The 22,891-nt window shown below is 40.5% G+C and overlaps 1 long non-coding RNA gene and 2 further genes across 1 annotated transcript in view; 2 read left to right on the plus strand and 1 right to left on the minus strand.

Moving 5' to 3' along the window:
• Positions 1-17,523, minus strand: part of Gm30392 — a 101,991-nt gene extending 84,468 nt beyond the window's left edge. The window contains exon 1 of the long non-coding RNA XR_874626.2: positions 17,266-17,523. This is a non-coding gene — a long non-coding RNA (predicted gene, 30392). The remainder of the gene's footprint in view (positions 1-17,265) is intronic.
• Tcra (T cell receptor alpha chain) overlaps positions 1-22,891 on the plus strand; it is a 1,796,232-nt gene that overhangs the window by 1,550,086 nt on the left and 223,255 nt on the right.
• The window catches only part of Tcrd (T cell receptor delta chain), a 213,126-nt gene that overhangs the window by 31,980 nt on the left and 158,255 nt on the right, over positions 1-22,891 (plus strand).

Here is a 22,891-nt window from a genome sequence, read left to right on the forward strand (position 1 = left end):
CTTACCAGTGGAAGAAAGGGGAGTACATAATTTATGAGAATATTCTATAAATGGCTTCTTACCTAGTATTCCCCAATAAAACACTGGGTGCTGTAGCTAGGTAAACTTATCTAGATATCGCTGACCACAATATTTGGAAAGATTTTTGTAGGACTTTCAAAGACAATAAGCAGATATTAGTTGAAAAGTCCTGAGCGCTGGTTTGCAAAATCATTATATCTGCCCATCCACCCTGGGATACAAATTCTCTTTTGTCTCTAGCTTTTTCCAATCAATAGTGGAGAAACTAAGTACTAAATAAACAAGAACCTCATTAATCAACCATGCGCACACGCATGCGCATAACCTTCCCTACTAATCCCTGAATTGTAATAGAGGATACATAAGCCATCGAAGGAGGTTGTAACATATCGATAGCCAATCACTTGTTTCTAGTTCACATTGAATCTTCCCTGCAGACTGAGAGGAAACACTCCGTAACTGCCTGACACAGCCCCTGAAGGATGACCCTACACCATGGGTCACAGCTTGGCCATGCTCAGTTCCTTCCTGAGCTCCCAGGCATGAAATTTTTGTCAACCCCCTTTTCTCAGATACATGGCTACTGTCTGTGCCCAGATAACCAAGGAATGCTAGGATCAGATGGGTTCTGACAGTCACATCATGGACTCCCATGGACAGCTCCTTTTCCATTTTCTGCACTACTTAAATGTATTTTGTTTTCCAAACTACATCACTGCATTTGTCTCATAGGGTGACAGCAATCGGGTTATTGGCCACTCACTTAAGGAAAGATACTCTCAGTAACTTATAGGAACCAGTTGGCCTGCACTGACCAAGGGTTCCTCCAGTGGCCACAGATGATTTATAGCCCCAAATAAGACTCTTTAGAGAGACAAATCCTGGTTTTCTGTGAGAGGGACCCCAGAATGATTCCATAGTAGCAACACCTAATGGACACTATCTTCAGTGAGTCTTTAGACATTTCCCAAGGCTTCCTTCCTAAACAATAGAACTAATCCCAACTTTATGATCAGGAAGCACTCCTTATTCTTTGCAATTTAAGTGAATTAAGTTTAATTAAAAGAAGTAAGAGTGCACACCAAGTTCAAATCTACTCTTTAAACACCGAGGAAAGCACTCTTTGAAGATTTGCTTGCTTCTAGGTCCTGGTGTAACTGTGTGTCTGTGATATTTCTTTTTCCGAAAGGTTTACAGTGGGCAGTAACTGAATAAAAAAAAAAAAAAACCTTCATGAAATCCAAGCATGTTTCTGATCTTTGTACATTCACTGTGCCCCTGAAATTTTTATGTCATAATCTCACCCCCAGTATAGTGGTATTCCAAGTCAATGTGTTTATGGTCTACTCCTTGGGGGTGGGCTAATGCTGTCATGAAAGCCAGAGGATAAGATGTCTCCACTCTGGATCTTGCTTAATAGTCTATAGTTCTGAAGAGGACTGCCTCTAGAACTCTACCATGCTGGCATATGATCTTTGGCTTCCTCCTTGCTATAGACCTGGGAGAAATAAACGTCTGTTACTTATAAGTCAGCCAGATTATGATGTTAGCATAGCAGCCCAACATAAGAATCACACCCATTTTCTCAGTTCTTAGCAAGATGACAGGATTTTCATTTTCAAACCATATGGCTGATGGGACAGACCAAGCTTACCAACTAGTAAATAAGAAATATACTACAAGAGCACTTTTGCTTTAAAATTCTGCTTTTCATTCCAAATTCATAAATGTAGAAGCTCAGAAGTCATACCATGGCTTCAACTGGGTTATACGCTGCAAAGATGTGGAAATTGATCCCATTCTGCCATGTTAGGTATGAGAGCACAAAATCAGAGTGGAGGTCACAGCATTCAGCTCATGTTTTACTGTGGGCTTCACAGAAGAGTGAGCGCATGACTGGAAACAGAACAAGACTATTACCAAACAATTACCAAAGTGTAGTGGGCAGTGCTGATGCTAAGGTTCTGTTCCGCAATTGGTTCTTGATCGATCAATAAAGATACCAGTGACCAATGACTGAGGATGGGGCAGGACACTTAGAGTTCCACTGGAGGACACAGAGAGAATCAAGAGAACTGGGGAAGAAGGAAGAGTAGCGACATCAGCAGGAGATAAAGCTGGGTGAGCCATGTCAGTTTTCGGTTGAAGTAGCCAATGGACACTCTATCAGATTATACCTGGGGTGGCAGGGGAGGATTAGAAGTGACCAGTCATTGAGTTAACAAAGGCATTTTAAGATTAACTGGCGTGTGTATGAGCACATGCATGCGAGGGCATGTGTATCTGTAGATGTGTGTGTGTGTGTGTGTGTGTGTGTGTGTGTGTGTGTGTGTGTGGTTGTTGTTGCTGCTGCTGCTGCTGCTGTTGCTGCTGCTGCTGTTGCTGCTGCTGCTGCTGCTGCTGTTGCTGTTTATCCATGGATCTAAAGGACTCTGGGTGGGGGCTGGTAGCATGGTCTGCCTAGAATTTAAAGCAGGGTAGCAAAAACTACATGCTACACCAAAACAGTATTTTTAACAGATTTCTGTGAGACACGGTCAGAAGAGAGCCCTAGCAGCTAGTTTGGTGTTTTTTAAAAGCAAGGATAGAAGGTCCTTACCTTCTCCTTTCATACACTTTTCCCTTTTTAACATAGAAAAAGAAAGAAAGCAGGTATACACAAAAAGCCCTGAGCATGGTGGTATTCCCTCCTATGCCTGTTGAAGTTGTAAAAGAGGGAGGAAGTTATGAATAAGTAAACACCAGCAGTAAGTAACTGTCTTCGAATATGGAACCTATCATATTTCCTCTCCACCACCTTCTCTCCATCCATAGATATGAGTCAGTGCACAGCTTTCTAACTCCAACAAAATTTACATAACTGAGATGTTCATTGAAGCCAACCAACAAAACTGCACCAAAAGCACTCTGAAGCTGAGGACATACATAGCTCAGTGGTAAAGCATTTACGGAACTCGTTCAGAGCTCTGGATCCCATCCCCAGCACTGAGAAAGAGGCTGATTCTTGCATACTAATCACGGGGCCATTTTCTCGGTAATCACAAACACTCTACAGTCCAAGGAGTCTGAAAGAGAAGCTTCAAGGTGGGATTTGGGGAAAATGTATCCTCTGGCTCAAAGCCAGGTTTGCCTCAAGTAGTTTAGAAGCATTGCCAGTCAGAAGAACCTCTTGCTTTGCCTATGCTAGCTGCGCTCTCTCTCTCTCTCTCTCTCTCTCTCTCTCTCTCTCTCTCTCTCTCTCTCTCTCTCTCCTTTTTTTATATTTGGTTTTGGTTTTTATTCTTGATAAATTGTGACATTTCTCCAAACTTTGCATCTTTTCAGGCTAATGGCAAACAGATTTCACTTCCAGAAAATGTCCAAGTTAGATGTTTTCCAGTAAAGTAATTCAAAACCAGCTTTCCTCATATATCAGTGAGATGAAGGAGCCTGAGTCAGCACCCTTGGGTGCCAATTTTTGTTTAGATTTTTCATTCCAAACTTCTATGAAAATAATAATCCTCATTCAGTCAGGCTCAGAAAATAATCCAGAGAGTGCAATTATAATGTAAACATGAGCAACATCTCAACAGCTCCTAAGCAGAAGGGTAATCATTAAGGGTAGATAATGATAATGGTACATCTCCTCTGGTTGCCCAGCATCTGCAGGAGCCAGTCAGATTCCACATGAGGTGGGAAAGGTCAGCAGCAGCACCTGACAGAACACAGGCTCCTGTCACAGGACAGGGCTTTCAGCCCTAGCAACAATAACTTTCATATTCTGACAAAATGAAATCTGACATGAAAAACTAACTCAATTCCACAGGGTCTTGAGCGGAACACACCAGGCAGAAAAAAAAGAGACTCTGACCTTGTATTTGTCAGTACCTACAAGGTATCATAAATTTCAACTTCCCTGAACAAGACCAAGGTTCTTGGTTGATGATTGCTTATCGGGAAACTGTTATTTTACATTTATGAGCTCAGCTCTTTTGTTGTTAATCACATGACAGAGCGTCATGAGAGATTTCTTATCAGAATTCTGTAAACTGCAGCATCATGTTTTCATTTACCAGTTTTCATTAGAAGCCACTTCACAATGAAACTGTTGTTGAGGAAACGAGACCCTGCCCCAACCTAGTCTGCTGAAGGAATCATGCACAAGCCACCTAGTCTCTCCCTTCTTAAGTCAGCAAACCCCTCAAAAGATGAATATGACTAAAAATTTATTCACTTGAATTTTAGGGCATTATTTAATACCTCCCTGTACTATTTCCTAACTAAGGAGTACATGATTTTTTAAATAATTTTTATTTACTCTTGAACAATTTCATATGTGTGTGTGTGTGTATAATGTATTTTGATCAGAATCACACACTAGAGGAGCAAGATCTTAATTTTTATATTTATTATGATTAAAAAACACACCTATTTAAAAAACAATTTTCTTTTCAATATATTAATGAAAAATAAATAAAGATTTTCTTTGGGAGCAAGTAAATAATTGTAATTAATTTTATTTGAAGCTGTAAAATGTGTATATGGGCATCCAGTTATTCAACATTTTTATCATATCATTAAATGCTTCTGCATCTTTGATTTGCTTTCTACTAAATTTTTCATAATCTTTCAAGGGACTATTGAGGGTCTGGAGAGGCAGCTCAGTGTGTAAGAGTTCTCTCTGTGTGAGCATGAGAGCCTGAGTTCAGATCTCAGGGCTCAGTACAAAGCTGGGCATGGCCACTCAGCAGACGTGCAGCCTCAGAACTGTGTAAGGGCAGGAGCCATTGAGAGAAGGGTCACTGAGACTTGCTGACCCCCAGCCTCACTCCAAGGTCAGTCAGACTCTGTCTCAAGGGACTAATATAGACAATGGTAGAGTAGGACATCTGATATCCTTCTATAGCATTTACAGTCATGCATACCCCACCACACATGTTCATACAAACACACATACACCATACACACACACAGGTGCATAAAGATACAAAAATGACTACTGAAATCTTATACTAATTTTATCAAATTGCTCTAGAAAATTAATTATTTCACTTATTTAGCTGTGTGTGTGTGTGTGTGTGTGTGTGTGTGTGTGTGTGTGTGTGTGTGCGTGTGTGTACATGGCTTGTAGCATATTTCTCTATATAGTCATTTTAGCATCCACTTCATCTAGATTGTAACCATGAGGCAGTGTCTTTCATCCTGGGTAGTACTGTGTTATTTTTTTCCTCAAAGCTTACCTCTCCTTTCTTGCTTTAGAATAAAATGCCCTATCTCCCAGATTTCTCTAAAGCCAGGTGTGGTCACAAATTCAACTCTGATCAATAAAATGTAACTATAAGCACCATGTGACTGCCTGGAGGGAGTTCTCTAAGTCTCAGCCCTCTGCTCCTTGGTGTTTCCCTGTGGCCTTGGCTACTTCCTTCCCACCTGCTAGAGTTCTTGATGCTCTAAGACTCAATCACAACCTTGGCTTAATCTGTGTACCAAGAACTTCCTTCAGGAAAGTCCACTTGACACTCATGCAGTTCTCAGTCTCACCCACCTTCCAGGAACCCCTTTAAGGAAGTAAAGAATTTCCAGGTGTTTTTAGAAGACAATGATCAAAACACCAAGCTTCCATTTATACTATTCTGTGTCTGAATCTGTTGGATAGATCATTTTTTTTCCTAAGAGCTCCAATGGGAGGCAGGTAAAAGTCCTCTTTGCACAGGATGAACAATCTAGTATTGTGGCTTTTATCAGCAGTATTTCCTGCTACAAGTGTTTACTCAAGACTTAGAATAAACCTCTTGATGTATACATACATTTTCAAAAATAAATTATCAAATACTTTTATTTTTAAGGATATTTTCTCAAAAGACTTTCAAGTTTATTTTCATGTCAAGTCAGGACTTCTGATGGATCAACCTGACTCCATCTTAGGGTTAGAAGCTATTTCATTACAAGGTCAGAATAAGGTCCGCTCCCCCATAAAGTTTGACTCACACTTTGAATGTATCCTAAATTCTACCCTAACATAAGATGTTCTGCCAAAGAATCTTGAGGTATTCTGCCAAGATAATGTATCAGATAATCATATCTGCTGTCTGCTTTTGTAATTTGTTTGCCAAGTTCTTCTGTTACCAAATTCCTCTGAAAATCCCAGTTTGCACCTTTTTTCCTTATAGAGGCTTGAAAAGTTCACCCCTATGGCTCTCTCAAATCTCCCTTTTGGAAAGTCAGTCCTACGCATAGTAAATAAAGCTTGCTTTACTGGCCTTATTTTTTTCTGTAGTGGCCTTTATTCTTACTTGGTGAGATCAACATTCTTGGAAGCCCCAGCAAGATCAACACCCAAAATTCTAAAGCTGGATTTTGGGTTGGTGGTCTTTACTCCTGTTCATTGGGATGAATCCTTTGACTCTTTGACCAGGCATGATGGCATGGACCAGTAATCCCAGGACTCGAGAAATGAAAACAAGAAGACCACCACAAGTTCCAGGCCAGCCTGTGCTGCACAGTTCCAGGGATATAGAGTCTCAAAGTCTCATTTGGGAATGTTTGCTTTAGTTACTGTTTGGTTGCTTTGACAAAACACCATGAATAACAGGACCTATAAAAGAAAGCATTTGATTTGGGAGCCATGGTCTCAAAGGGTAATAGGCACCATGGCTATTATGGCAGGGAGGAGGGCGGTAGGCCAGCAGGCATGAAAGAGAGGCAGACTGAGAGAAAGGGGGAGGGAGGAAAAAGAGAAGGACATAGAGGGGGAACAGGAGAGAGGGGACAAACTGAGAATGGTGTGGGCTTTTGAACCCTCAAAGGCCATACCTCCTAACCTTTCCCAAACAGTTCCACCAAGTATTCAATTATATGAACCTATGGGGGCTGTGCTGGCTTGTCTTATATCAACCTGACACACAAATTAGAGTTATCTGAATGGAAGAAACCTCATTTGAGAAAATGCTTCTATAAGATATGGCTGTAAGACATTTTCTTAATTAGTGATTGATAGGGAAGGCCCCAGCCCATTGTGGGTGGTACCATCCCTGGAATGGTGATGCTAGGTTCTATAAGAAAGCAGGCTGATCAAGCCATGAAGAGCAAACCAGTAAGCAACATTCCCCCTCAATGGCTTCCTGACCAATTTGCCTTTTGGCCATGGTATTTCATCAAAGCAATAGAAACCCTAATTAAGACAGGGGCCATTCTCATTCAAACCACCACACTCTTCTTGGGTCATTATGACTGACACCCAGAGTTTATAGCAGAAGTGTAACAGGAGAAAAATTATTTTGTTTTGAAACTAAGTCTCTTGTAGCCCAACTTGGCCTCAAACTTACTATGTAACCCAGGACAACCTGGCATTCCTAATCTTCCCGCCTCCACCTCTTTAGTGCTGAGATTGCAAGCATTTTACTAAGATTTTGAAGTGCTGAAGATTGAACTCCGGGCTTCATGCATGCTAGGGAAGGATGGTACCAACCGAGCAACACTCTCAATCTAGAAAATTAAAGGAACAAAAGCAGAGTCTTGAAACTATCATTCCACTATAATTTGGGGCTAAAGATTCTTGAAGTACAATAGCATAGTTACAGGATAGAAAGACCATGAACTCCAAGCATGTGAGAAGGGAGGGGAGACACATACCTTGGAATCCAGTTTTAAAAAGAATCAAGGGTTCCAGTACAATTAACAACAACTAATGGCCTTTTCCATTTCTTATCTACAAACTTGAAAGTTTCTAAATATCTCACCAGAATCAGAATTGTAGAATGTTCCATGTAAGGTACCACCTCTCTTTATTTACTGAAACAACCCTAGAATCTTACCAAGAAAGAGCGACTGGGTACAAGGTTTTTTTAGCAACCTCCTGAGGTATAAAATGTGATCCACCAAAAGGGTACATGTCTCCTGATAAGACACTTAACCGTGACTCTCCCTGGAGAACCTCATATTCACATAACAAGCATCTTCCCTTTAACCTTCATGCATAAGTATATATGCTAAAAATGTCTTTTAATAAACTGCCACTCAATGGGGACAGAACAAAGCTTAGCCTCTAAGTGCACTGGCTGTTCTCTCCCAGGACCAGGGTTCAACTTTCAGCACCAACATAGTGGCTCACAAATGTCTGCAACTCCAGTTCTATGGAATCTGATGTCCTCTTCTGACTTCCTTGGGCACTAAACAGACGAGTGGTTCCCAGACAGACAGATATGCAGGCAAAATACTCTATAAAAATAAAATAAAAAATTAATAAACTGTTATTCTCTCCTAGAGAATCCCATAGCAATTCTCTTGGATATGCTTTTTCTTAGATGTTCTTTTCTTTAGTCTTGTTTTTCTATTTATTTCTATTTATTTCTTTTCTGTGTGTATGTGTACATGTCATGGCACAGGTGTGGAGGTCAGAGGACAACTTGCAATAATCTAATCTCTTCTCTCATGTGGACTCTAGGGATTGAACTCAGTCTTAGCAGCAATCACCTTTACCTACTGATCCATTTCACTAGCTCTTATATTTCTAGTTTTTATATAACCCCAACTCTATTTCATACTGGCTAGCCCTGAAATTCTTTTCTGTTTCAAAGCCACAAATCTTGGTTAAGCCTGGATGCTATTGAGGATGATAGCATGGTACTATGTCTCTAGCCCGTCACCATTAGCAACACGAACAACACACTGGATGTCCAAAGAAACTCCTGAGTGTTTAAACTTCTCTATCATGAGCACTATGCTCTTCGGCAAGTTTTATAAGGTACTTACACCTTGATTTTTCTCATTAAAACATGGAAAATAGTACACATTTCAAAGATTTATTAATATGGTATGAAAACAGGATCATTGGATTTGGTAGAGGCTCTCCAGTCACAGATGGGTTTAAGGGCTTAAAAGCTCACAGTCTCACAAGGTTCCCTAAGTCACTGACTCTGGGGTCCTTGCCTCACAAATGTGAAGAATGAATTTCATAAACCCCAGGAAACATGTGTTTTAATAAAAGAGTTTGTTATGGTAACTTAAGGGAAAGCAAGCAGAGCTCCAATGTAGATGAGGTGGGTCCCAGAGGTAGGCGCCATGGAGATGCTCATCTGGGGACTTTTTCTAACACTGATGGCAAAGACTGGGTTGAGGCACAGAGGATAATCAGGTCTGTCTATGTGGGTCACCCATCAGATGTGCATACATCTTTCTATTCCTATAGTTGGATTGCAGATAACAGAATACTCCAGAGCCTCTAGACAGAACATTTCTGACATGTTTGGCCATTGGCCAGGGACTAACTGAAACCAGGACATGGGTCAGTGACTCTGGCCAGAATATTTCTGGCATTCCTAACTAGATGTAAGAATCAGAAATGGGCACTGCCCCTGTCAATCTGACTGGTCCCTAACTGAACAGACCCTGGCCCTGTCAATCTGACTGGTTCCTAGCTGCTGTATTCATCACTCTGACTCTTTTTTCTTCTTTGAAAAATAGATTCTTTTCTCATATAGCATATCCGGATCATCATTTTCCTCCCTCTAATCCTCTCAGTTCCTCCCCATCTCCCTTCCCCTCTAGATCCACTTCCATTATGCCTCTCATTAGAAAAGAACAGGCTTCTAAGAGATAACAGCCATATTGGAGAGATAACTTCAATGTGTAAGAGATAATTTACATATTGAGGTTAGACACAGCAACCCAACAGGAGGAATAGTCCCAAGAGCAGGCAAAAGAGTCAGAGGCCCACTCGTTCTCATAGTCAGAAGTTCCCTTACAAGTACTAAGCTAAAAACTGTAATATATATGCAGAGGCCCTGATGTAGACCCAGGTAAGCCCTGTGGTTGCTGCTTTGACCTCTGTGTGCTCATATGAGCCCTGCTTAGTTGATTCAGAGGGCTGTGCTCTCCTGGTGTCCTCCATCATCTGTGATTCTTACAATCTTTCCACCTCTTCTTCTACAGGATTTCCTGAGCTCTGGGAGCAGTGGCCAGGGGTTGGGGGCCATGTGGTGAAGACCTCAAATTTAGAGTCTTTCTATGCATGATGTATGGCTGTGGGTCTCTGCCTTTGTTCCCATCTGCTGCTGGAGGAAGCCTCTTTGATGATAAGGCACACATCTATGAGTATAGCAGAATATCACTAGGAATCATTTTATCAGTTTTTTTATACCAGTCATGTTTGGTTTTACCCTAGGTCTCTGGGCTCTTGGTTACCAAAGCAGCATCCAATGTGGACCCCTTCATGTTGAGTGGGTCTTAAGTAAAATATTGCCCTTCACATTTTTGCAGACAGGACAGAGAGTAGGTCAAAGGTTTTGTGGGTGGGTTGATGTCCACATTTCCCTTAACAGCAGCCCACAGAGTACCTTTCCACACCAAAGGGACTAGAATGTAGGGGTAAAGGCTCCATGTCGGAACTGGGTCTACTTCTCTATGTTCAATGAGGTGTGTGCATGTTGTCCTTGTCAGTGAGGCTCCAGTCAGTTTATGGAGAGTTACCCATCAGCCTGGGTTGTTTGGAGATTTCTATGGGACTCAAATGAATGCAACCTAGTCCCTCCACTGAAAGCCTTTCCTGACTATAAGAGATGGCCAGTTGAAATTCAGTATCCCCCATTATGAGGAGTCCTCATTAGGATCACCTTCATAGATTCCAGGAAGTTTCCACTACACTAGATTTCCATACCACATCCCAATTCCAGACATCTATCCCCATACTCTCTCCCTCCATTCCATCTCTTCATCACCTGATCTTTTCTGTTTCTGTTCCCACCTGTCCCCAGTCCACCCTTAAAATCTATTCTATCTCCCCTTTCCAGAGAGATCCATTCATCCCCCTAGACCCTCTACTAATTGTAGTTTGGTTACCATTAACTTAATGACTAATAGCCACTTATAAGTGAATACATACCATATCTGTCTTTCTGGGTCTGGGTTATATCACTCAGGATCATTTTTTTCTACTTCCATCCAGTTGCCTGCAAACTTCATGATGTCATTTTTTAACAGCTGAGTTATACTCCATTGTACCAGATTTTCTTTATCCATTTTTTTTTTGTTGAGGGGCATCTGGTTTGTTTCCAGTTTCTGTCTATTATGAATAAAGTCACAATAAATATAGTTGAGCAAGTGTCCTTGTAGTAGGATGGGATGTCTTTTGGGTATATGCCGAAGAGTGGTATAGCTGGGTCTTGAGATAAATCAATTCCCAGCTATCTAAGGAACTGCCATATTGATTTCTACAGTGGCTATACAAGTTGCACTCCCACCAGCAGCAGAGGTAGGTTTACCTTCCTCCACATCCTCACCAGCATGAGCTGTCACTTGTATTATTGATGTTAGCCATTCTGACTGGTGTATGGGGAATCTCCAAGTCATTTTGATTTGCACTCCCTGATGGCTTGATGGCTGAGGATGCTGAGCATTTCTTAGGTGTTTCTCAGTCAATCATTTGAGACTCTTCTGTTGAAAATTCTCTGTTTAGATCTGTACCCAATTTTTAAATTAGATTATTTGTTTTTTTTTATATCAAGTTTCTTTAGTCCTTTTACATTTTTGATATTGGTCCTCTATTGGATATGACCTTAAAAAAAAAAAACCAACAACAACAACAAAACTTTTTCCATTCTGTAGGCTACTGCTTTGAGCAACTGATGGTGTCCTTTGCCTTACAGAAGCCTTTCAGTTTCGTGAAGTCCCATTTATTAATTGTTTATCTTAGTGCCTGCACTATCTGTGTTCAATTCAGAAAATCATCTCCTGTGCCAATGTTGCATTCAAAGCTAGTCCTCACTTTCTCATCAGTCAAGGTCAGTGTTTCTGGTTTTATATTGAGGTCTTTCCACTTTGGGCTTGAGTTTTGGGCAAGATGATAAATATTTATCTATTTTCATTCTTCTATATGCAGACATCCAGATTGACCAGCGCCATTTGTTGAAGATGCTGTCTCTTTTCAGTATTTATTTCTGGCTTCTTTATCAAGTATCCATTTATGTGTAGATTTATGTCTGAGTCCTAAATTTGATTCCATTTATTAACATGTCTATTTTTGTGCCAATATTATGCAGTCCTTATTATTATAGTTCTGTAGTACAACCTGAAATCAGGGAAGGTGATATTTCCAGCAATTATTTTATTCTTCAGGATTGTTTTAGCTATCCTGGGTTTTTGTTTTTCCATATGAGATTGAGAATTGTCCTTTCAAGGTTGGTAAAGAGTTGTTTAGGAGATTTGATGAGGGATGTGTTGAATCTGTAAATCTACAGATTGCTTTTGGTAGGTTGGCCATATTTATTATGTTAACCCTACCAATCCATGAGCATGAGAGCTCTTTCCATTTTCTGATATCTACTTCAATTTCGTTTTTCAAAGACTTGAAGTTTTTATTACATAAATCTTTCACTTGCTTGGATAGAATTACCCCAAGATACAACACATTATTTGAGGCCATTGTGAAAGGTGTTGTTTTCTGAATTTCTTTCTCAGTCCATTTGTCATTTGTATATAGGAAGGCTAATGATTTTTTTTTTTTAGTTAATCTTGTATCCAGTCACTCACTCCACTGATAGTGTTTATCAGCTGTATCTCTCTGACATTTAAAATGAAAAATATATATGTCACTTATCAGAGCTTCTAAGAACTATGTTTACTGAAGGAAATCCATAAAGACAAAGAAAGAGCAAGTACGTGGCTTCTCCAGAGACAGCATACAGGCCCATTTTCAGGGAAAACACAGAGAATTAACAGAGCTTATGACAGACCCTATGAAAGAGCTCTCAGTCTTGAGACAGAGAAACTCTAAGTGTCTTACCCTGCATTGAAGGCAGGTATGTAAATACATCAATATAAAGGAACCCTGAGCCTCCAGGCCTTCTCTGAAACCTCAGCACTATTCCAAAATTGATTGATTCAAGCACTAGGCCAAAGAACACCTTAAGTAAACCAAGTCCCTCCCCAGAAGAACAGTCCACAGAAAAAACAACTTGACCTGTATGTGAGACCTAATCCAAAACACGGATGCAGTTGTGGAAGAAATGTGCATAGTCGTGTGGACAATGACCAGCCCTTTGTAATGCAGGAAGCATATTTGTCTCAGTTCAAAAAATTATTCAATGGGTGTTTACTCAGTGTCCACTGTTTGCCAGACTTTATTCTGGGTGCTATGTCCATAACAAAATGCATAGTATAACAGGTTCTTTGAAAACTGAATTTAATAAGCTTTAAACACAAGTAAATTACACAATGTGTTAGATGAGGAGAGAGAGAGAGAAATCAAAGCAATTAGAGGTATAGTGGCTGCTGTGTGAGATGACAGAGAGAGAAGTCCCCTTGAAATTTTAGGTAGGATGTCACAGTAGGCAATTGCATTTGAGAAAGCCTTTGAAGAAGATGAGAGAACACCTTGAAGATATCTGGGGCAAGAGCTTTCCAGGGAGAGAAAAGGGACCAGTTCTCAGCCAGTAAACACCTTGCGTGTTCAAGGGCTAGGTGAAACAGAAAGCCACAGGAAGCCTCTGGGAAGAGGATGGTGTGATCTTGCCCCCACTCAGGAGCCTCATTCAGGCTGTTTTGCTGAGAACAGAGGCGGTGGAGATGAAAGCAGGAAGACTGTTGAATTGACATCAGAACAGATGGGGGCTGGAGTTACACTGAGCTCAGAGGCTTTCTGCACGATAAAAGCCCACTCAGGAACAGCTGTTGACACCGTTCCTGCTGGAGAAAGGGGATGGAGACATATTAAATGGCACTTCTGTGGATCCTCTGACCAGGAATCTCCTGTGAGTTGACTGTGAGCTTAGTGGAAATAATAGAAAGGTCCATTGAGCATCTTCCAGAAGGCAGTCACAGTACTTCCTTCTGTCGTGTAAGAATCTCTACTCGAAGGAGTATGTTAAGGTGTTTAAGGACCTTCGAAACTTGTGGCATTCACATAGTGGAAAAATTGAAACAGCAGGGACAGTGAATGGCTAATAAAGCTGTGCCTTATTGTTCTGCACAATGGTGAGTAATTAGCATATGGAGAAAAACATTAACTCCTGAGCATGCAAAGATACCAACCAACCATCAGCAGGACTGTCTATGTAATTTTCAGGGTCCAATAGAATGCTGGGCTTCTTATTCAAACTTAAGATAATGATACCAGGGCTTTAAAAAAATTACAGTGCACACAGGATGTATTAGGTCTTTAGTTTTAACTACTCATAAGTTATTCAGGTATTGATGCTACAGATAGGAACATGGAAGGATTCACAAAACTGTGTTAACAGCTCTGTACTGTTACATCAAGGAAAGACTTAGACTCACCCAATTCTAAGTTAGTGAGATACCCTGCTCTGTTGATATCAAAAACTGAATATAAGCCCTTCAACTAGGTGCCAGGAAAGATCTATTTAGAGATGGAAGGGGGCAGTCAAACCAAATAGAGATTTTTTTACAACTTCAGCATGAGAAGTATTCATTGTCCTTACCCGTAAGAACTTTGTTCCCTTCTGATAACATTTCAGAACTACTCCTTTGTTGTGAGATATTTGATCAGGGATCTGGAGAAGCCCATTAAAAGAAAACTATTTTCTTTGCCTGGGTAGAGACATAACGTTGCAAACCTCCCAAAACATAAACATTAATCCAACTGAGCCAGTCAATCACCTAGCCAAAATCCATGCCTCGGGAAGGTGGATTCACCTTAAGCCCTGTGAGAGATGGAAAGAATAATTATCCCTTTAATGAGATTGCCAAAGCCTGAGCTCTGTTATCCGTGACACTGCCAAAAGAGACGTCAAACCCTCTCTTCCAAAATCTCTGGCATCAGAGACGGCCCCCTCCCAATGAGGACGCCCCCCTTTCCAGCAGGAAAAAGCTACAGGCGTGACAGCTGTGTCCCCCTTTCCACCTCTCTAGATCAGGAATGTTAGCTGTAGCTGCTCCATTTTGTAAAGCACATTTACTTTGGTTGAATTTCGACAGTTCTAGTCACGTCAGAAATTTTGTTTCAGATTTTAAAGTAACATGTTTCTCTGGATTCTTGTCTTTCCGGCCCTGTTGACCCCAATTAACAACTAGCCAGGAAGAATGCTAATCAATTCAGATCACTGAACATTCTTTAATGACTATTCACTAGTTACCCATAGCAACTGCCAGTGCCAGCCAAAACAGGAAATTTCTCAACCTCCTTCTTCTCAGTCCCCGTTCTATCCCATAACTTCCCTGGATGCGATCCCTTCTACCCTATTACTACCCTGGATGCATTCGCTCCCCCTTCCTACCCTATAATTGTCCCCATACAATCTCTACTCTTTTTACCCTATGACTGCCCCAGATGCAGTCTCTTCCCTTCCTACCCGATAGCTGCCCCCAGATGCAAGCAGAGGGGAGATCTGATTCTTACAGAGAGCCCCCACCTGTAAGGTTTTTTTTCCCTAGAATAAAGGCCTGTGGTGTCTTAGGTCCTTTCTTTGTGTGTCTTTCCTTCTCACCACCCTCTCAGGTTAATACACTGTTCCTTCTCAGAAAGCCTGCCCCAGGTGCTAAGGCTCAGGCAGCCACAGGCAGGTGGATGGACTGAGCCTGCTGACTTTTCTCAGTTACCTAGGAAAGTCTAACTTCTCCTCCTCCCCGTCCTTCTCCTCTCCCCTCCTCCTCTTCTTATCTCTTTTTTCACTCTTCTGGATACTGGCCAAAGTCTAGCATCTGGAGTTTTCTGCTCAGGTCCTTCCTTGTTTTCTCTTCTAAGGCAAAGAGAGAAAATATAAAGAATTAACAAAATAACCATAGAAGGATATATGCTCTAGTTAACTTCTCGGGCTCTGATATAAAATATGTTTGTTCAAACCTCATAATGCTATTTCAATTGAAGACAGGCTACACAAATGACTGACAACAGAAGAATTATAGTGAAACTGGAATTTTTCTTTTTATTTTGCACCACTCAGAGGGTATGGAAATCATAAGAAAATAAATAGCTAAAAATATTGGCAATGCAGAGAGAGGGGTACCCTTATATGTTCCTGATGGAAATGTAAATTAGTTTAGCCAGCGTGAAAATCTGTATGGCAGTTAAAAAGAAATCCTGGTGACCCAGGTGTACTATTATATTTATTTATTCATATATATGTATATATATAAATGAAATACCTTCAGTCAACATCATAGAAATACTTGGACATTGATCGTTATCACCTCACCATTTGCAATAGCTAAGTCCTGGAATTAACCTAAGTGTCCATCAACAAGGAACAGGAGCAAAGCATTGTGGCCCAGGCCTGTACAGAAGCAACAGCATCAGGAATTCAAGGTTATCCTTAGCTATACAGCAAGTTTGAGGTCAGCCTTAAGTACATGAGGCCCTACCTCAGAAACATCAAAACCAAATAAACACACGAATAAAAGCCAAAGTAATGGATGAAGAAAATATGGTACAAACCCAATAAAATTTTATTCAGCCATAAAGAAGAATAAAAGCATGCTATCCACAGGGAAATGAGTATAACTGGAGATCATTAAGTTATGCAAGTTAAGGCAGACTTAGAAAGATAAATCTTATATTTTCTCATATTTGTGGATCACACACACACACACACACACTCACATTAGCTGTGGAACTGTCTAAAGAAGGGAAGGGGAGAGAGAGGGGGATGGGGAGACATCACTGCCAGACATAAAAGTATAATATATAGTACAGGACATGTAAGTGTATACAGTGCATAATACTCACTGACAATAACTATATTTCCAACATACATTAACTATTCTCTTTAGCTGCATTTTAGAACTCCTTATAAAATTATAGTTGAAATTTAAAACCAAAAAGAAATGTGAAAATATAAAATGACTATTAGAGTATAAAAGAGAGAATAGAGAAAAGTTGTGGGTGATGGGGGGTAAGTACAATAAAAGTAATATGTATGTATGAACATTTTATAATGAAGTGCATGGTGTGATATTCTGATAACACCCTTGTAGCTAAAACATGCTATATCAATAGTAAAACATTAACATCTCAGAAGAAAAAATAACCAGTTCATGGCCAGTTTATTAAAACGTAAGCAAGTTTTTAACAATCAGAGAAATAACAACAAACGTTAAATCTCGGAGCCGAGGAAGATCACAAGCTAAGGCTGTGCCTAGCTACAGCACAGATTCAAGGTCAGCCTCCACACAGACAATCCGGAAGTGGAGCTGAGATGACAGAGCACAAGCAGCGTCTGTGAGACCACTTTAGAAGGGACAAAGCCAAGGTACAAAGCCACCAACCGAGAAGTAATAAAAAGGTCTACAGAAATGAGACAAGGTGGGACTTACAGAGAAGTGAGCTGGTACCCTCAGCTATGCCAAACTGCTTGTACCGAGCTGGGTCCCACCAGGAAACTCTTGAGAGTGCTGCAAAGGTCAGTTCACACTGCTGGAAACTCAAATAAGAGGCTGAACTCAGCATCTCCAGGGAGGAGAACGGAACCAGCAAGCCTCAATTACAGCTCCAGGCATGGGGCTTGAAGTACTCACTATCCACTCCTGCTTACCGCTGAGGAGTAAGCAAGGGCTGATGCTGGTAATGGAAGAGCAGCGTGGTGCTGCATTCTGGTACAAGCCCTAGGCTTGCAGTACAGCCAGGGAGATAGCAGGAAGGCGGGTGGGGGTCTGAGGTTGGGAAAGTCTCAATACCGGGTCCCAGCCAGGTATGTGTATGCGGCAGAACTGACTTTATGAACCTGACAGAAGGAGCCGTAGTAAACCCGGGGGGGGGGCAGGTGGTGGGGGTGGGGGTGGGGGGATCGTATATTCCAAGAGGAATTGTAACAAGGCCCCAGACTTAGGAGGCTCCCTAGACTTTAACATAATTGACTCCATGATGGACATACCATTCCAGCTGTAAAAGTCACCATGTAGACAGAACCACTTGCCAAAACTAAAACCTAATCCATCAAAGTCCGTAGTTCTGGGAAAGTCTCTAAATGTACTACCTTGCTTTTTTAGCTTATGTGGTTCTGCTTCTGTCTAAATGTTCTTGTTAACTGTAGTGTGTCAACCCAGGACATGGTTTTTATGCTGAGAAAGGCTCACTGCTACACTGGGATCCTGAACACCCAGCGTAGTCGCTGGCGTCTAACAGACAGAGACTTTCTATTGGCTTAAACGCATGATAGAGCAGCCTTCTCTGGCTGATAGCCCTTAGCAACACAAGCTGAGGACACCGCACTTTTCTTCCTCATTCCTCTGTGTTATCTCAAGCTTTAATTTATATTTTTAATTTTTATTTTATTTTTAATTACGTGTATGTGAGTGGAAGAAGTAGCTGTGGGACATTGTGCTCATAATGTAGGTGCCTGCAGAGGCCAGAGGCGTCAGTCCTCTGAAGCCAGAGTTGCATATTCCAATTGGGAGGTTATCAGACTCGTGAGCTAGGAACTAAACTCAGGTCGCCTGAACGAGCCATCTCTTCAGCCTCTTAATTTACTTTTTCTCACTTACTTTTTAGTCTTTTCCCTTTTTGTATTTATACATTGGTACTTTTTAAGTGTTCCATTGGAGTGTAGCTTGCACATCACTATAAAATCATTTTATGTCTCTTCTTTCTTTCTCTAAACCTAATATAAAATTTCATCACTACTTCATTTCATACCTTGAACATATATATATATACCTTCTCCTTCTCAGCCGCCCTTTTCTCTTTTCCATTCCCTCCTCAGTTCACTGCAAATATTGATACATTTATTTCTAAGCAATCTATAAACAGCATTTCCCCACCCAGTGCCCTACTGTTGAGGCCTCTAAACCTTGGAGGGACACAGTGAAGTGGGACAGTGCCCTCTGCACTTAGTACCAGCACTACTTCCAAACCGTCATGAACGTTACTGGAGTAGACTTTCTCCCTGAGCATGGGTTCAGGCAGCAGCTGACCAGGAGGACTCGTGTAAAATAAAATAAACAAGGAAAAACAAGGGGGGGGTAGAAGTAACAGAGAACCTAAGAACATATATATTGCAATAGCTGTGGAAATGTAGGTAAATGAACACACAAAACTGTGACATGGCACACACACCCATGAGACCCCCAAAAGCTGACAACATAATACCAAAAAGCAAAGATAATGAGATTGCTGAAATCATAAAAGGACCCCAGAGACTTACTTTTATGAAAAACCAATAACCACAGGGGTCTCAAAAACAGAAATCAATTCAGGAAGTAGACAAAAACTTACCAAAGTGAATGAAATCATAAAATTCAGTAAATAAATTAAGATGTTGAAAAAAGCCATGAAGAATCAATCAAATAAATAAACAAAAGCTCAAAGCAAAAAGACAAGCAGCAGACAAGACCAAGCCACACACACACACACACACACACACACACACACACACACACACACATATATATCCAGGGATGAAATACAAGGTCAGGTCAAAACAGTATAACATGCAGAGACACATAAGATGGAAAAGCTTAACAAATGTGACCAAAACTTGTAAAAAATCTAGGATTCACTCAAAAGATGAAACATAAGACTCCATTGACTGAGAAGGAAATGGGATAAAAGCTACTCAATGAAATTGTAGCCAAGATGTTCCCAAACCTACAGAAGAATAGGCATCCAAACAGAAGAATCATTCAGAACCGAATAGATATGGCTAGAAAGCAACCTCTCTACAACATACAGAAATCAAGATAACAAAACTATAAAACAGAGAATACTGACATCTATCCAACAAAAATGCCAACTCACATCAGCAACCCCGAAAGCCAAAAAATCGTGGAGTGGTTTTTCAAACCCTGAAAGTATTGATAACCTGGATTGCTCTACTCAGCAAAATTATCTCTTAAAATTAATGGATAAAAGAGTCCATTTAAAGCACAAATTAACATAGTTCACAGCAACCAAGCCAGTACACAGAACATTCTTAAAGGATTTCTATACAAAGAGAACAAAGGAAGGCAGCACTGTCCACAAGAACACAGGGAAAGCACCTTTTATGAGAGGAACAGAGGAACCAGAGTGCAGATAAAGAATCAACCAGGTCCAACACAGAAAACTAGTAAGTCTCTTAAGATTACTAAGAGGAAAAAAGAACCAACTAACTAGTCAACAAAGACAACATCCAACAAAATAATGACAGTAAACCTCTCTCAATAACAGCTTTGAATAAAGCATCTTCAACCTACCAATTAAAAGACACAGATTAACTAAATTAGAAAGCAAGATCCAGCTATTTGTTATCTTCAAGAAACATAACTAACAAAGACATATATGAAGAAAACCATGAAATTTCAGGAAATGCATGAAATTTGAAATTATTATGTTAAATGACGTAGCCCAGATTGGAAAGACAAACTGTATCTTGTCTCTAATATGTTATTCCTAGCTTCTAATTTTTATATATGGCAGTGTGGATGTGATATAAATAAAAAAAAAGTAGACCATGAGAAGTAGAAGGAAGTTTTTAATAAGGGGTGATATATGTGTATATGTATATATGTATGCATATATATGCGAATAGATGTATATGTGTAGAGATGTATAGGTGTATATGTGTATATGTAAATATGTGCATATGTTTACATATGTAAAATGTGTGTATATGTATATGTGTATATGTGACACGAAAGGAGGGTAGTTGGGGTAGAAGGGTATAAGCTGAGCAAAAGAATCAGTCAAAACACAAAGAGTGTGTAAAAATGCCATTAAGAAGGCTATTGCTTCACAGTTCCCAACTACAAACCAAAAAGCTAAGAATGCCATCAGATAGCATCTGAAGCCACTAACAGACATTTCCTTGATTGCTTCGACTTGCCTATGTAATGTTTTCACCAGTGTATTTTTAAAGTGTCTGCCCTAACTTTGTTTTCTGTTTTTCTGATAAACACCATGACTAAAAGCATCTTAGTGAAAAAAAGAGTTGATTTGCCTTACAGTTTACAATTCATTCTCCATCTTTGAAAGAAGACAGGCAGGAAACTCAAGACAAAGCCAACGGCCGTGCTGTTCCTGGTTTTTCCCTGTCCATGTTTAGCTAAGCTCTTCAAATAGCTGAGAACCAAAGAATGGTACAACATCCACCATAAGTGGGTCAATCCATTTGTATCATTCATTAATTATGAAAATCTGTCAGAGGCATGCCTATAGACCAGTTTCATAGAGCTAGTTCAATTTCAACTCTCTGTAAATGTGTGTCACATTGACAAAAAACAAACCAATACAGAACCTTAATTTATGACTTTTTTTGTTCTGTTACCATAAAACTTGATCAAGTATTACTATGTTAGAAGATTTAAACGGGGTGACCTGAACCTGTGTTCTTAGGCCATGATTATTAATGTTTGTTTCCAGAATAAACTTTCTAATTTGCTTTGGGGAAAAAAAAAAAAACAGAAGAAGAAGGCTGTTGCTTTGTGGTCTTTTTGTTTCTTTGTTTTTGTTATTGATTTTTGAGGCAGGGCTTCTCTGTGTAGCCTTGGTTGTCCTGAAACTCATTCTGCAGACCAGAATGGCCTTGAAGTTACAAAAATGCATCTGCCTTTGCCTCCCAAATTCTGGAACTAAAGGCATGCGCCACCCATGCCGGGGGCGGGGTTGGGGGAGAAAAGGAAAGGAAGGGAAAGGAAAAAGAAAAACAGATGTGTAGCCCAGGATGGCCTCAAACTCATGATTGTCCTGTCCCTGATTCTGTCAGCAAATCCTATGCCCAGCACTTGGGAGGCAGAGGCAGGAAGACTTCTGTGAGTTCAAGACCAGCTTGGTCAACAGAGTGAGTTCCAGGACAGCCAAGAGCCACACATAGAAGCCCTGTCTAAAAAAATGAAGGAACAGGAAGAGGAGAAAGAGGAAGAAGAGGAGGAGGAGGAGGAAGAGGAGGAGAAAACAAAGGAATTCTGGGCTAGGTATGACGGCTCATGACTAATCTTAAAATATGAAAGAAGAAAGAAAAATGTAAATAGAGAAAGAGCTGGTAATTTAGAACCATGATAGAATACTTGCCTCGTGTGCAAAAGACCCTCAGTTTAATCTCCAGCACTTCAAAAACTAAAAAACAAGCATATGAATAAATAGATTGATTTTTCACCTGTAGAAATAGTGAAAATAACAAGCAGGCATGCATGCATGTGCTCATAGAATCCTTTCTCATATCGTCTCTGTTATTCCGAGAGCCTTTCCTGGACCCCTTCACTCACCCTGAGCCACTCAATATGCAACTCGAAAAAAACACCGAAAATACTCAACCTACTTCTAGTTTAAATAAAAAGCTACGTTGTTGAAGAAAAGATTTTCCAGTTCTAAGAAGCTACAGAAATACCACACCTGGAAAAGAAAGAAAAAGAATCAAGAACCCAAACAAGCCAGATGTGGTGCATATCTGACTCGAGTAGAGAAGTGTCTCTCCCACACTGTCAGGCCTGTTTGGACATTGTTAGAAGATAAAGAAAACAAGCACATACACATATGTGCACGCATGTACACACACATATGTGTGCATACATATGTGCACACACTCATACATCTCTTTCATGTCTAGATTCTGACATGGCATGATGTGTCCGAGCTAATGAATATGTGCCCTAGAGGCCATGTTGATGAGGATATGTTGACTCCTCTGCCTACGAGACCCAAGTCCTCCCAGTGTCTCATAGGAATGGACTCTAGAGAGAGCAGGAGTGCTAGGAAGCAGATGAGTATTTTACAGTCTTTATTTCATCGACTTGCCACATGGAGGTGCTATCCACCAAGAGGCAAAATGGATGCATGAGCCTGTCTTGTGGTTTCTTAGCTGCTTCAAGTCAGTGGGATCCTACTGGCAGACTAAACCCTGCACTCTCTAATTCTGGTCTTCACGTTTGGTGAGTCCATTTTATATGAATAACTTTTATACTCTCGAAAATCTTAAAAGCTTTCTGATCATGATTCTGGTCAAACCTATAAAACAAGCATTTTTCCCTT

The sequence above is a fragment of the Mus musculus genome, chromosome 14, assembly GCF_000001635.26.
Source record: "Mus musculus strain C57BL/6J chromosome 14, GRCm38.p6 C57BL/6J".
Classification (NCBI taxonomy): Eukaryota; Metazoa; Chordata; class Mammalia; order Rodentia; family Muridae; genus Mus; species Mus musculus.